General features: G+C 41.3%; 1 protein-coding gene across 1 annotated transcript in view; it reads left to right on the top strand.

Annotated features, from left to right (window-relative positions):
* AFF2 (AF4/FMR2 family member 2) overlaps positions 1–16,027 on the top strand; it is a 488,228-nt gene that overhangs the window by 8,755 nt on the left and 463,446 nt on the right. The window lies entirely within an intron of this gene.

Here is a 16,027-nt window from a genome sequence, read left to right as displayed (position 1 = left end):
CTGACAGTTGAACATGGCAATGTGTTCTGAAAATTGGAAAACTTATTTCCGTGTTAGCATATAGCAGCAGGCTCTCGTTTGGCCATTGAAGCAGTTCTCCCTTCTTGCCGGGGGTGGGGGGAAATAGTTATTAATGGGATGGGCACCATCTTCAATAGGTGTGTTTGTTTTGTTTTTTGAGGGAGACTCTACTTTCGAGGAGATTCTGCTTTGGATTTGGGGCCCAATTTTCAAAGGAGGCCTGAGGTCCATGTTCATTTGCACACATAGCTTTGCCCTCGTGTTGACTGCAATTGTGCATTTTAAGCACCAAGTGTGACATCCTGGCTTCACTGACTTCCTTGTTAAACTGTTGCTGGCTTCACAGGAGCCATAAAGGGCATCTCTGCAGAAAGTTTGACACAGATAGCTTTCTTAATTTGTGCATTTGTTTTGTGGATTGTCACTTCATTGTTTAACATGCTGCCATGATAAGTAAATTGTTTGATGGCTTGAAGCATGGTATCTTCCAAGCTTATTGATGGATCTTGGTAAATTTTTTGCTAAGAAGCTGGCTGGTACATAGTCTCAGTTTTGGTTCAGCTGATGGTAAGGCAAAAATTATGAGCGCCCACAGCAAAGCAGTTTGTAAGATCTTGTGTTGCTTCAGTGTGTGCCACCAAGTCACAGTCATCGGTGTATAGAGCAGTTCCTGGATCAACACTTCTCTCGTCTACATGCAATATTAAAGTGATTGATTAAAGAGCTTGCCAGTGTGAAAATATAGACAGCATTGGAAAAAGTTATGGAGAGCGTCTTCTAGCATCATAGAGAAGAAAAGACCAAAAAGACCAGGAGCAAGGACGCATTCTTGCTTCATCCTATTTATAACTGGAAATGGGTCTTAGATCACCCTCAACATGTAAGATAATACATTATAGACTCTGAAGTGTTCAGATACTACAAGGAATACTATATAGTAGTGGGGACCATATAAGTACCATAGACACATGTCTTGTCTTTTAGGTTGAGTGACAAGGTGTATGAGGTAATACCTCTTATTGGACCAACTTCTGTTGGTGAAAGAGACCAACAGCTTTTAGAGCTTCAGACCTGCAGACGAGGTCTGTAAGCTCCAAAACTTGTCTCATTCACCAACAGAAGTTGGTCCAATAAGAGAGATTACCTTATCCTCTCTCTCTCGTATCCTAGCACCAGTATGGCTATAACACTGCAAACAATTTTAGATTGTGTTGCTTTCTCCCGGTTCCCCCAACCTCACACTTACACTTACACTCACAGTCACACTCACTCTTTCTAAAGTTTTAAGGCCTGTTTTTGTTTTTGTTTCTAGAGTCAATGGCTTCACCGTTTCGTCTGTTCTCAAAGTTCTAGCCCAACTGCAATGGTTAGGTTTCATTTATTCGAGTAAGGCCATTTTTTGCAGCCTTTTGTATTTGGAGGATGTTAGGGTTTTAAGAGAGATTGATAAATGCTTAGTGAAGCATTTATCAATACTGAGGGCCCGAAAAGCAACTAATGTTTTAGATGATTTCATTTGTATTTGATTTGTGGCTTTAAGGCACATGGGAAGCCATCTTAGAAGTTTGTTTGTTGTTTGTTTGTTTAAATTCCTGCTGTTAGATACAGTACAAATGCACAATAATAGACAGTTCCTATTCCAAAGAGTTTACAATCTAAATAGACAAGACCGACACATGGTAGGGAAAGGGGTAGACCACACAAGCAGAGTGACCAATGTGATGGCTCACAAAGCTCATGTTAGTTCCATAATTTTTATTTGTTCAAATCCTTTCAGTAGGGCTATGTTAGGAGGGTTGTGATGGGGTGTACAAACCCCGCACTGGGCCAGAAGGGATTAAAGGACAGGCCTGGGCCCAGATAGCTCTGCCCCTCCAGCCCTGCTGAGCATTCTCCAACTGGAGAAAGGTTTGAAAAGGGATCAACTCGGCTCAGAAGAAAGGAGGCTTGGGAGGAGGACAAACAGGGCATCTCACGTGCACGGTTCTGAGTCCAGGGGATGCTGGGAGGAGGTGGCCCCAGCCATTTTACTCCCTTCTCCATGTGCTGCTGTTCTTGCTTCAGCCTCCGGTTGGTGGTCCTGCAGGTTCTTCCCTCAAGCAGTGCAAGCTGAAGTGCTATATGCGTGTAGCTGAGATACAGTTGTATCCGGCACTGGCTTGCATGTGATGGTCAGTAAAAGTGAGCAAAATTGTCAACACGTGGTGGGTGTTTTATTCTTAATACATCCTTTTTGTCATTATTTGTGCTTGGCTTTTCTATAATAGACTGTTACTGGTTTATGGATTTAATAGCTGGGTCTCGGAGTCTGTCTATTTTGATTGCTTATACACCCTGGTTCCACAGCTGAGTGAAGTCTTGCTTTCCACAACATTTAAATTGGATTTGTATTTCCTAGCCTAATACTGTACTCTAGAAGTTTTCTTTAATCCTGGCTACTTTGGCTGGTTAAGGTCAGAAGGACTGTCGCCTGGAGTCATGCTAGTTGAAAAGCAGGCTGTGATAACTTCATTTGTAGTTTGGAGGATGCTTTCATTACCAAAAATCAGTCTAACTTCACGCTGTGCTAACTGATATAAGATACTATATCTCCAAACAGCCCCATGTCCCCCATGCTTGTGAAATACAAGGAAATAGCACAAAAGACTCTGACATGGATCTCATTCAATTTATAAGACCAAAAGTAATTACTGTTAATAAGAATTATGTATGTAGCACTACCTGTGTTCTAGTGTTATACAGAGAGGTGGGAAGGCAAAGTCCTGTCGCAAAGATCTTACTCTAAGGCAGCAGTTCTCAAACTGTGGGTCAGGACCTCGTTTTAATGGGTTCACCAGGGTTGGTGTTAGTCTAGCTGGGGCTCAGGCCCAAAGCTGAAGCCTGAGCCCCACCACCAGGGGCCCAAGCCTGAGGGATTCAGCCCTGGGTGGTGGGGCTCAAGTTACTAATCCCCATCTGGGGCTGAAGCCCTTTGGCTTTGCCACCACCCCTCGGCTCGGAGTGGCGGGGCTTGAGCGGGCTCAGGCTTCAGTCCTCCCTCTTGGGGTCATGTAGTAATTTTTGTTGTCAGAAGGGGGTCGCGGTGCAATGCAGTTTGAGAACCCCGTCTAAGGGATAGATTCTGATGTTACAATCTAGCCACGAAAAAGGGGCAGCAAGTTGTTGTGCTATCAAGGGACCAACCTGGAAGGAAATGGAGAAGAAGCTCCACCCTCTTCCATCCTTCCTGCCCTTTCCTACCCATCTGCTTGAGGTGGGGATGTAGCTGCTTTGTAGTGTCTGCGTCCGCTCTTGTGTGCAGCGAATGGCACGGCGCACTGCTTCAGAGGTGCACAGGGGCGCCTTATGATTCCTTACTCCCTTATGCTGGTGCATAGGATCGGCCACAATTGGGCCCTAAAAGATAGCAGAACATATCCCAAAGAAACACCATTTCCAAGGCCTTCACCAAAGTGCTGCTCCATACTGCATGAAGATTCCTTCTCTTCGGCATCTGCTTCTTGAGCTGTATGGAAAGTCGTCTTGGACAATTTCATAGAAAAATGGGAATAGAATTTTTCAGTTTTTAAGAAATCCCAGAAAACTTGTTGGCTTTCTGTTTGTGTTTTTTTTTCTCTAAAATTTTGGGGGAAAAAATTCCATTTAAAAAAATTCATTTCCAAAAAATAAGTCCATTTTTTGTCTAAAATATTTCTGAACTGAAAAAATTCAATCCATTGTAGTAATTTCACATGTTAAGGTTTTGACAGCCCTGGAGGGTTTTAACACTTCTGCCACATTAACATTGTCCTCACTAGTGCAAATCAGGAGTAAACCCAATGAAGTCGTCAACTCCAAGTTCTCAGGAGAAATGGACTCAGGATCTTTCTGACATGAAGTATTTTTAACTGTAGGCCATTTTGGAATGAATGAAGGAACACTTAACACCACATATCTTTTCAATAGAGGGAATGTGACATTCTTTTGATAGTTTTATGTGGTTTAAAATTTAGTGATGCACACCCTACTCAATCACTTTGTGTCTACTTGCTCAATTGGATGTCTGAACATTGTGTTTCTCACTGTACAACAGTAATGCCGTATTCCAGACTCCAGTGCACAGAGTGTACACTTTGTCTCACTATTGACGTTGTAAAGTAGAAGTGAAAGTGGCAACGATACTCTTGTCATAAATGGACAGTGCTTTTGTACCCCAGGCAATGAAAACAGATACAAATTCCCATGCACATTGATGAAGGCTAATTTTTCTTCCCCTAGTGATTCAGAGTGTGCAGTCAATATGGAGACTTAGTTTCATACTAGCCAACAGAGGGAGAAATGTTTGTTTGAAATGCGTACTCAAGTTTGTGGTCAGCCAAACCTCATTCTTGAATGGATGTGTGGATGCTGAATGCAATGCAGAAAATGGGTTCTGTCTGTTGTGTATCTGTATGTATGTTGGGTTAAGAGTAAAAGCAGGTCTCTTACAATCTGCTCACTGGCAGTCAGAACAAACTCTGTTATTTGACAGTGGGGAAGAGACTCTGAGGCAAATCGCCATGCCCGGCAGTTTAAGGGCAGGATTGGCTTGTCCTTTTTGTTACCACTTTTCTATTTATATCATAATGTTATTGTTGTTTCTTTCTCTTTTCGGAAGACGTGGGGGGAAACTCCCTAAATGAAAGATTTTGTTCCCGTTGGACCAGCAGGTTTACATTTTGAACCACAAAGAAGAAACTCATGTTCTTTCCCTTCCCTTTTCAGCTCCTTTTACGCAACCATCTTCCTTTAATCACACACACACACACACACACACACACACACAAAAAACTCCACCTACTCTTGACTCGTAGTGACCTTGGAGTCTCTGCTGTTGAGAAACCACCTTGTTTTTCATTCTAGTCTATAATTAATATGTGTCAGTGGCATCAGAAACACACACATACGAAGGTCAGAGACTAGCTATTACTTAGGATATACACACAATACAATAGCTAGTATATGGTAGCTTGAAAATTGTATATCTGTGAATACTCTAACGGGATAACTGATCTCGCTGTCTAGTTGCCAGGTACCATTTCAGATCATAGTTTTTCCACATTACAGTATTAGTTTTGATAACCATGCAGAGACAGATGGCGTTTTGTCCACTTTCCAAAGCAGAAGAATAATTTGCCGAGCTGTAGCTAGTGTAATGAGAAGCCATGTAAGTTGAAGATGAGGTAAAACTAAAGCATCTGTCAGTCGTTGTGTGCCAGCTTTGAGATGCCGCAGACAAACTAATATTTTTTGAAAAAGTTGAGACTATTATAGATCTGTGACAAAAAATGATGGCATTTGATAACAATGCCACAGCAGATGTCCTTGAGTCCAGGCTTGATATTTACTACTGCTCTGCATCTTTGGAAGAGAGACCTGCTCTGCACAGCTTGTATGGAGTGTGTTCATTATAACATTTTTTTTATTTTTATTTTTTTTAGGAAACAATGAGATTGAAAATTTGTAGCTAATCTGGTTTTGTCCCTCTTTATCATTCCTCCGTAATTGTCATGGGACAAGAGTTTATTCTTATTTGAATCCTTCCAGGCTTTTAAGATATCTGTATATTTCAAAGAGGGAGCTGTCTATTAAAACACTGCATGAAAAAATTGAGGTTACTTGCATTATTCCATATTACTCTTTCCAGCAGGGGTCATGGAAAATGTATAATTAGCTCTTACCTAGTCAAAGAAATATTGCTCTTCACCTTACTCCTATTCTTTCTCATCTTCTTTGTTCTCGCTCAACGTTTCAAAAGTTTCTCTTTAAGAGTAAGGTTCCTAAGAGGTATTCCTTGGGTTTCACATCCTACTTGACTCTTTCTCCTTGGTAATAGATGTTGTTACCATAATAAAAGCAATTGCTATGTAGGTCAGAAATTATTTAAGGCATGCACACCTCTCCTAACACATTTCTTTTATGGAGTATCCATAATGTTATATAGCCCAATGCACATTCTGACCGCAACGTTGTTAAAAATATACTGCATCATTTGTGCTTGGGCTGACTGTGAAAAACGCATGTGATTAGTAGAACAAAGTGGGTACTGCGAAACTGCATTTGCAAAAACGGGATCAGATTCCGAACAGCTGTTTCCTTTTACCATGTTCCTGCTTCCTCCTCTTTATTTCCTGTAAAACTATGTTTTGTTGGCCATCAGAGTTTGGGGGCTATGAAACAGAGGTGTAGTATGTGCTCATCAAGTTGTCCTACTATGAAAGGGAGTAGCCATGTTGTGCTCTAGCTGAAGCTGTTAGGTGGGTTCCATGGGTAGCCAATAAGTAGCAAGAGTCTACATTGGAGGTATTGAAGATGAGGTAAACTGTAGAGAGGTCCACACTGAAAGGAAAGGACACAGTCTATTGGCTAGCTGGTGGTGAGAGACTGTTTCTGGTCCTTTTTGTCTACATGGAATCCAGGAGTAGGGAACAGTAAGATAACAAGCCACTTTGGCCGTAGGTTGGTACACACTCTCAACTGAGTGAGGGAGCAGTCCTCGATCTTGCCAATTTTTCAAAGTATTTCCCTCTGCCAAACAGCATCACGTTTGCTATATCCAGATTGAGACTAAGCCCCATGCGCTTTCATCCAGGTCCCTGTTTCTACCAGACATTGCAGAGCAAGGACATTGTGCCAGTAGTGAATGTGATTCAGTGATTCCCCCCCCCCACCCCTTTTGAAAGGGTATTTAAAACACTGTGTTACTAACTGAAATGTGCTCATTTCAGACACTCATCATTCTGTTTAACTCTAGTACCCTAATAAATAGAGGTCTGTGTTCAAAATCCCACAACCTCTCTTGGCACAGTTATATATAGCGCTGCTTATAAATTGCTAGTACATTGTGTGTTTTACATGCTCCATTGTTTTTATTGTGTTTTATTCTTTACAAGTATGAAACTCCATCACACATTTTTTGAGTGATAAACCATATTCCTTTGGAGGACTGTTTGGATAGTAAATATTAGTATACAAAAAACCCACTTGTGTGTGGGGAAAATAAACACATCTGAGCTAAAGAGAGGGAAAAATAGCAGCTAGCTTTTTATTACTGCAGCCATACAGAAAAATCCGGCTCATTTTTTATCCTTTGTTTTGCTTGAATGATCACTCATTCAGCTTATCATTTAAACGAGCATTGACTTTAGCGCTGTTTTGCCAGCCACTCCACACACAGTCTTCCCTTGATAAAAGTAACACTGATAGGATGCTGGGGACATTATCAAATCAGAGAAGTTTTTGTATGAAACAGTTTAAAATGTTGTTGCAGAATACAAGTTAGAAAACTTGTGCCCGAGTGGTAATTCTTGAGTCCCTGAGTGCTCTGTTCATTCTGTTTCATTTCATGTGTGTGACATGGTTAAATACAAATAAATCTACTGTTAGGCAATAGAATACAAGGATACAACATGTACACTCATGGAGGAGGTCTCAGAGCAATGTACAAAGTACATTGCATAATAATAATGGGCTTACCTTTGAGATTTCCACATTTTTATGGCTGAGCTGTTGCTGTTTAATTACAGACCTACGTTGGGAAGCAACACTGCTCAGTGGTGACACTGGGTGTTCCTTGTTTCTGAGACAGTCTCCTGGCCCTCCCCTGTATTCAGGGTGAATGTGGTTATTGTTGATTGTTCGAATTTTGGTGGCACCTAGGAAACCTGGTCATAGACCATGACCCCATGGTGCTAGTTTACTGTACAAATGCAGAACAAAAAGATGGTTCCCTGCCCCTAGGAGTTTACAATCTACTTATAAGACAAGAGGCCACAGCTGGATACAGACAGACCAATGAGGGAGCACAAGGAAGCAATGAGACAACAGTGCTTGTTGTGATACTACTTGGAACTTTAAAACTACCTTAAAATATGTAGGGGTGATCAGTCACATTTTAAATTTAGTACCTGTAATGATGATCCAAGTTTGTAACAAGCTAATTTTTGTTCTGCGTTATCATCCTTAAGAACTATTTTGCTTTAATGCTGAATATAATATGGCTACAATTTTGGTAGCCTGTAGATTAAATTTGTTAGAATAATATTATGATGAGCCATTTGTACATGCTAATAGAGATAATCCTTTTCTTGCACACTTTCTTATTGTCCTGCATGTTTTTCATTCTGTAATTTTACTGACCTCTGTTTGCTAATGATGGTACTTTTTATTAATGCCAGATAGAATAAATTAATCTGTTAGGTTTAGAGCAAAGAAGTTAATAGTGTTTTCATCCTTAACTCTATGAATATTGTGAAATCACCATCGCCACATTTGAGTACAAAGTTACACAAATATATGTGCAACACTCACAAGTTGCACAAATTACAATGTTTTATTAGAAATCTCTTTCATGAATACTTTCCTTATCCACACTACAGTATGTCCTCTAAAAGCTTGGGCCTTTCAATCCGGGGATGTCCTTTGCTTACTCATGAGTATTCCTTTTTAAAATTTGATAATTATATGCTCCATCCAGCTTCTCTTACTCACACAAGTAATCATATTAAAATTACTATGAACTCTTCCATGAGTGAAATGAGCAAGATTTAGCACTATCCCTTCGGTTACATTTGGACTAGATTCTCATCTTGGGTAACTCCATATATCTGTGGATGAAAAACACTATGTAAGACCTAGGTGGTGGTGGTAGTATTATTTCCATCAGTGCTCCTTACCCAGCATGCTTTCTGCCATAGCCAAACATTGACTACAGCTGACATGCACTGTTCTTGAAGTATATATTGTTTGGCAATGGGGGAGCCATTTAAGAGGAAATAATGTTGTGGCTTAGATTGATCTGAAATAGTTATAACATCATGAAATAGAGAATCTCCAAATTCTGCAGTTGTTTGTTTTTCTGAGGACAGTTTTTTGCAGTAGAGAATCACTGGATCACAATGCCCTAGAAGTCTGGGGATGTTCAGGTGTGAACTGTTCAGTTCATTCCTGAATATTAAAGAAGCTCAGATGTTTATCTGAATCTGGCTTCAGAATCTCTGGTTTTTGTGGTCCTTGAATCTAAAGGAAGTTTTCTGAGTGTAGGAATCTGGAGGGGCAAAGGTGTGGGGGAGGGGAATCTTTAGAATGCCCAGCTGCATACAAACATCAATGTGCTAACAAAGGTTACTGGAGAGATTTTATAACAATATAAAACAGGAGCATCGGATACATTTTAAACATTTTTTAAGACTTATATGGGGTTGCATGAGGTCAGGGCAGAATTTGGCTCTGTGTGTTTTCTAAATATAAACACACTTAAGAAAATTGCTGGGTGTTTTTGATGGAACACTGGAAGGTATCAGGATATCTAACTCTTGGGCCAAATCCTCAGCTGGTGTAAATTGTCATCACTCCTTTGAAGTTTATGGCATGACACTGATTTATATTAACTGATCCATAAGTTACAATACTGTTGTTAAAAGTACTTTATTTGTTTCCAGCTGTGGATCGTGGCTTCTGTAACAAATGTAGCTGACTGAAAAGGTAGCTTAGCTGCAAATCTCTCTTAACTGAGGTCTGTAGTACATCCTTCTGGGAATTGCTTTAGCAAGGAGCCTCATGCTGGTTTTGCTCACTTTTCCCCACACAGATCTTGCATCCTGGTTCATTCAAACCCTCATCTCACAGCAAATAGCTACAGAGGCTAGTTTAGACTTTCAAAGTTAACCTAGGCCTGAGAATTATGTAGGTGTGCACCACTAGTTTTGTTGTTCCTGGCAGAGACCCCACTTAAAGTTTGCTGCACATGAAATACCAGATCTCAGGCATCATATCTGCTCTCATCCCCATCTGTTAGTGGCACTATGCCCATTCACAAGGTGCTATGCCAGTTTCAATAAGGCACAGGTGCCAACCAAACATAGATTTAGTAAGATACCCCGCAGAAGATCCTCCTGGTAGCAAGTAATGCCAAATTAGGCCCACATGCTTCATTACGAGGGATCACATCTGCTGAGGTTTGTTGGCATTGTACCATCAATTACTGCCTTTATCCTCTGCTTCTTTATCCAGAAATGTCTCCGTGCATGGAAAAGGAAAGCTATGAGCTGATCACAAGCATTGAGAAAAATCAGGATTTTCTTTTTTCTTCTGTGACCTACCCCTGGGGATCTCAAGTTTCAAGCAGTTGGTGTTTGCTTCCCCTCTGTTAGACAAACTTCTAACACACTGAGAATTCATTAGATCTTTTGTGAAAGCTGCAGGAAAAATGCCACTGCAAACAATACAGTTGTATCTCATTAAACGGCCTTAACAGGTTGCTATGTCCAACTTGTTTGATAGCTGCTGGACCCTAAAGCATCGCTTGCTCTGGGATCTTCATCTAGTCAGGGAAAGGAATGGCACCTACACTAGTTGGCTGTCAAATTTTCTGCCCTCCACTCCTTTGACAGAGGCCTTTTCCCTTATGGCACACAAGATAGCACAGGCAATTCACTAGGTACCTGTTTCCGGTTTTGGGGCTTAGAGAATTTCCATGCCCACCATGTACTCTTGGAGGAAGTGGTAGCCAAGGAAGAACAATTAAGTTTTCTCACTTTATAAGAAACTGGAGCCTGTGTGTAAAGTATGCCCAGATTCCCAAGGTACGGATGCTGTTATCTGCACCTGGAACACGGCCTACAGGCCAGAGAGTTTGCTACCTAAATAGGTGCAGTTGCAGATAATTGAGGCTGGGATTTGTTAAAAGAGCCTAAGGGAATTAGGCACCTTGAACATCATTAAGAATTGCCTTCTTCCTCATGTCACTGCCATTGAAAATCTCCCCCTCTGTCCTCCATTTCATTTCCACATTTAATAGAAGGTGGGAAAAAATAGCACCCACAATATTGGAAGCCCTTTAAGAACAGAGGCTACAGAGCACGGAGTACTGTTGCTCTTGGATGTGGCAATTGTTACTCTTCATGAAAATAGCTTGAGATCCACATTTTGGAGCTGAACTTTCTCAGAGTTTGGGAGGTGCTGAGTGTTGGTTCAGACCCAATACTGAGATGGAAATCGGAATGTCATTAATAACATATGTATCAACACTTTACTCATCATTTCTAGTTATCCATTCCTCAGAACTCAAAACACTTCATAAACATCCGGCACAGGCTTCACCCCGCCCCCTTTGTGGTAAGTGTTAGAACTGTTGCAGGTAAAGAGGATTCTCCTGTTGCCTCACCCTGCTAGCAGGTGTTAGAACCCGGCGGAGAGCAGCAGGTTAATTTCTGCTGACTCATTGCATACAGTGCGGCTCCTTAGACTTCATCCTGATAGGCCGTCCACTGGCAGAGGAAGCTAAGACCTACGCCAGACTGATTCAGAGGCATGGAATCCTAGGAAGAAGATTAAGGCTGAGGGAATGAACAGTGGAAGCAGCCAAATGCAAGGGGGCATCTTGGGCTAAAACCAAATGCCATGAGAGGTGATATATATGTATATTTCTTTTTCTAGGCTTTGATTAGTGGCTCCACTAGCTCTTACTGCAAGCATTTTAGCTATGGGTAAACTAAGGCACAGAGAAGTGAAGACTTGCCCAAGCTCACACTAGCAAAGCAACATAAATATTGACCTGCCTGTGACCACACATCCATCACACGTATAGTTGACAAAAAGCCCAGGTCCCTACTTTGTTTTATAGATCCCTGTGCTGCAATCACATCTTCCTTTGCTCTGTAGACATACCCATATCTATTTGGTGGTCTGCTCAGCCAACCACCATGTTGCACAAGATTTTTGTCTCTCTTACTGCAGTTAATTTGGGCTCTTACTCACTGGCCCTCCCATTCACACGTACAAACCCATCTCACCTGAGTTTGGTAGTTATTTCAACCCTGGCTGGCTGGCTCATCTGGGGCTGTAGGCTAAACCCCTAGTGAAGCTTTCACTACAACTGGTAACCTACCCACTCTGCAGTGAAGAAACGGGCTAAACTACTGATAATCTTCCAGCACCTTCCCACAGTTTCCCCCATGTGCCCAGGAGGGCAGGCAAGTTCTCCCATGATTCATTGGGAAAGAGTGGTCCGGCTTACTACAGTGCAAAGAACCATGAGATATGTCCCCAGATGTCCTAGTGAGGGGTGAGTGCAACACTAGTCAGGACACAGTAAGACGGGTATGACTCTCCAGTGTGGCTGCTCACAATGGGGCTAAGCTAACCCATGTGCTCAGATACATGTTCCAATCATCTGAGTTAGCTCTGCCTTGGAGATGTTCCCTTAGTTCTGTGTTATCTGGACCATCATCTAGATGCTGCTTCCATCAGGGTTTGTCTAAACTAGAATTTCTGGTCCACATTTAACTTCATTGCAAAATAATGATTTAGTATGGAGATGAGCACAACGGCATAGTGGGCAATAAGAACCTTAAAAGAATAGCTAATACATTCGTCAATGCTAATCTAGACATTCCTCCAACATTTGTTCCAGGATTTTTGTATAATTTAATATAAGTGCAAACCACAATCATTTGTGGAGTGTTTAGTCCTAGCCTCTAGTCATGAGCTGACTTGAATTAATTGGCAATTAATTAACCTGAGTTACAACTGCAGAAGAAACACCAGTTTAGACAAATCTCCAGAGTCCATCAGTATTTGTTGTCCCCTGGTTCAACCAGAGAGCTTGCTAGAAAAAGAGGGGATGTCTACACTTCAGTGAAATACCTGCAGCTGGCCCAGGTCAGCTGTCTCAGGCTTGGGCTGAGAGCTATAAAATTGCACAGTAGATGTCTGGGCTTGGGACTGCTCAAGGTGGAAGAGCCCCAGAGCCTGGTCTCCTGCCTGAGCCCAGACATCTGTGCTGTAGTTTAGTTTTATACTCCCACAGCCCAAGTCCCAACTAGCTGAAGCCGCCCAGCTGTGGGTGTTTTATTGCAGTGTAGATGTACCCTGAGAGGCTGGTTTTCAATCTCTGATACAGCCCCTGCCAACCAGAGAGTAGAGACTCAGTTTGAGTTCCAGACTCCAATCTTTCAAGCCACGGTGTATTGTGTTAGCTGAGCCTCATGCCGTTTTGTCTGATGGGCAAACCAGCTGCAAGACACTCTGATCATATAAAGCATCATAATTGTTATGGGGCTTATTCCATACGTGTATCATTAAGCCTAACATTTTAAAAAATAGTAATGATGCTTCAGATTGAATTTTATTTTTATAATGATACAAATATTGATACCAGAACATTTTTTTTAGGCATTCTTATGTATTCCCCTTGAAGCCTTTCCCCATATCTGTCCGTTTAAAACCTGCAAAACATACACTGTAGTACATTTTACCTATTTATTCTTTAAGAGTTAAAATAATAAAAAATCCCAGCAGGATCCTGTCCATAAACAATGAAAACGTTGCTCTAAATTCAATACAATTTCTGTTTTTATTATATGATCGCTTCTTTGTTGTTAATCACTTGCCCTACTTCATTCATTCATTATACTCAAAAGCTTTGAGATTAAACCCCCAGGCAGGGTAGCTTCATATGAATCCTTTCTTTTTTTTATCTGTTCCAAGTTAGATTAAGTCTAGGTCCTGTTTAATGAGGTGCCACTTGCTGGCTTTTCATGCAGAAAGAATTCCTCATACTCAGCGGTATGTATATTCCATATAAATTATAAAATATTTTAGACTTTTCTGAATTTTTGACTAATGCATCCTGCAGAAAACACAGTTGTTATGAGTTCCCTGGGATATGGGTAGCTTGATTTCTTTGATTCTTTTTTTTTTTAAGACATTTCCTTCAAAGATTGATCTTGTTGTTCATTTGTAATTTATTTTATTAGAAGATTCTGGATACATTTTCAAAACGCTCTATGTGCTATTTGTGGATGGTATATAAAACTAACAATATCTACTAACTACAAATTGCAAGTGTAATGAAGTAATGTTGTTGGTAACAGTACTGATTGCATTTATATTTGTACTCATTTCAGCAAGTTCATCATAAATGCTGTTCCCTCCATATAATGTACTCCATTCTTAATTCCTCTAAGCTTCAATACAATACCTATGGCCAGATTCATTTACTTCATGGGGACTCCACCTGGGTGCAAGGTTCTGTCTGCACTGATCCAATATCAGAATTGGTTCTGCTTTAGGCAATGCTACTGTTTCTATTATCGTGCATAAAATGGATGGTTTTTTTTAAAGTATCAAATATAATGACCTATGGTCTTGTCTCACACCACATTCTTCCCAACCCCTCCACTCTGCCAATGAGTCCAGCCTTGACCTTGTCACATATATCCTTTGTTTTCTTTTCACTGCCACCTGGATAGTTTCCACCACATTAACTCCTTTGTTACACCTAGTATCTGAGCGATGCCTCCAAACCACCCCAATTCCACCCCAATTATGTGGTTCAGGGGTCAATGAGATCCACCTCCAGGTTGGTGCTAATGTGTCCGCATTAGTCCCTATGAAACAAAAGGGAGCCATGGTCAGCTGCCTAGTTGGGCATTTTAACTCTTTGCATTTCAAAGGAATTGTAATCAGTGCAGACTGCATCTCTAACAGCAGATGGCGCTGTAATTTTAGCTTAGTGTTAAGTTGTTCTCCTGCATGTTATGTTGTGTCTGTTCTGGGGGGTTTCATAGGAAGTCCCTGTGTGTGCTGGAGTTGGTACCTGCAGTGTTCCAATAAATCCCTGTGATTCTATAGATATTGCAGAACCTCTGGCTTTGAGACAAGTTCTGTAAACTGCCTTTCTGATGTGACTATATGGAGCTGATTGTCTAAGTCCCTCATTTATTGCTTTCAATCACTGGACTGGCTGCCTTCCATATAAAATGCAGTCTATTTCAATCATTCAGTGCCACAAGTTGAGCACTTTTGTCACAGTGTGGTGTTTATACTACAGTACCAGTCTATTCTCAAAAGGCCACCTCATTATATTGAAGACCGATATGGGCCCAGTTTTCACACTTTGGTGTGTTCAGTTTTCACCCACAGGGGCCTTAACTGGTCATCACATCCCATGTTTTGGTGCCCAAATGGCTATTTAGATAACTTTTTTATGTGTCTAAGCGCCAATATGAGCATGGAAAGGCAGAGACTGGCCACCCTGTGAAGTCCCATATCTTTGAAAATTGGGCCCATATCTATCTTCATGTGTACTTGTGGCAGTACATCTGGGAAACAGAATACAGAAGCTAAGTTCAGCAATCTTTTATTAAAAAATATAATTATAATAATAATAGAAACAGACTAGTGGGTTGTGTTAAGCTTTGTCCTGAGAGAGACTGAGCTGCATGGAATCTGTTGCACAGGGAGGCCATGAAACTGTTCTATTTCATTTCAAAACTTGAGTGAACTTACCTGCCATAAAAATGGGCGGCTAACGGCATTGGCTAGAATGTAGCATAGTGCAAGCAGGCACTGGGAGAAGTTCCTACACACAACTGTCAGCACACAGCCATAGCCTGACCTGGAACACCTTGGCTTTTCCTGACTCGAGCCTCTTTTGAGCAGCGGTGCTAGTTATGCAGAACTGTGCCAAGTTATGCAGGGGCTCTGATATCTATGAATGAGGAGTAGGTTTTCACTGGTTATCAAGGTCAAAATTTACACTCTGATCTCTGCACCTCCGCATCTAATACACTTACACAATTCAGCACCTATGCTCAGATATGCCAGAAGTTGGCTATCAAGCTCTTCCCCGCCCCCGCCCCCCCCCACACCCAGAACACAGCTGTGTTCTGAGCTGCTGCAAGCCCTTTCCGAGAACTCTTCTGAATGAGCTGTGCCTGTGTGAAAAGTATGACTTGCTTCTATATTTGTCTCTTAGGCACGTCCATTCCAGCTTTTTCTTGGTGCAGTGTTTATCTGATTCCTTCAGCTTAAGAGTGGCCGAGAGACGAGCGTTGAGTCATTATTTTACAGCAAATAGTGTAATCAATCAACAGAAAGAGAGTCTAGATTCATGGCACGTCCACGAACCCATGAGGATAGCCTGGAATGGCTTTGTTTGAAAGCATTCGGCAATGCTTTAGTGGGAAAATTTTTAAATGTATGG

Source organism: Mauremys reevesii, linkage group 9 (assembly GCF_016161935.1).
Source record: "Mauremys reevesii isolate NIE-2019 linkage group 9, ASM1616193v1, whole genome shotgun sequence".
NCBI classification, from domain to species: Eukaryota; Metazoa; Chordata; order Testudines; family Geoemydidae; genus Mauremys; species Mauremys reevesii.
Note: the sequence above shows the minus strand (reverse complement) of the source record. Positions and strands in the feature narration are given on the sequence as shown.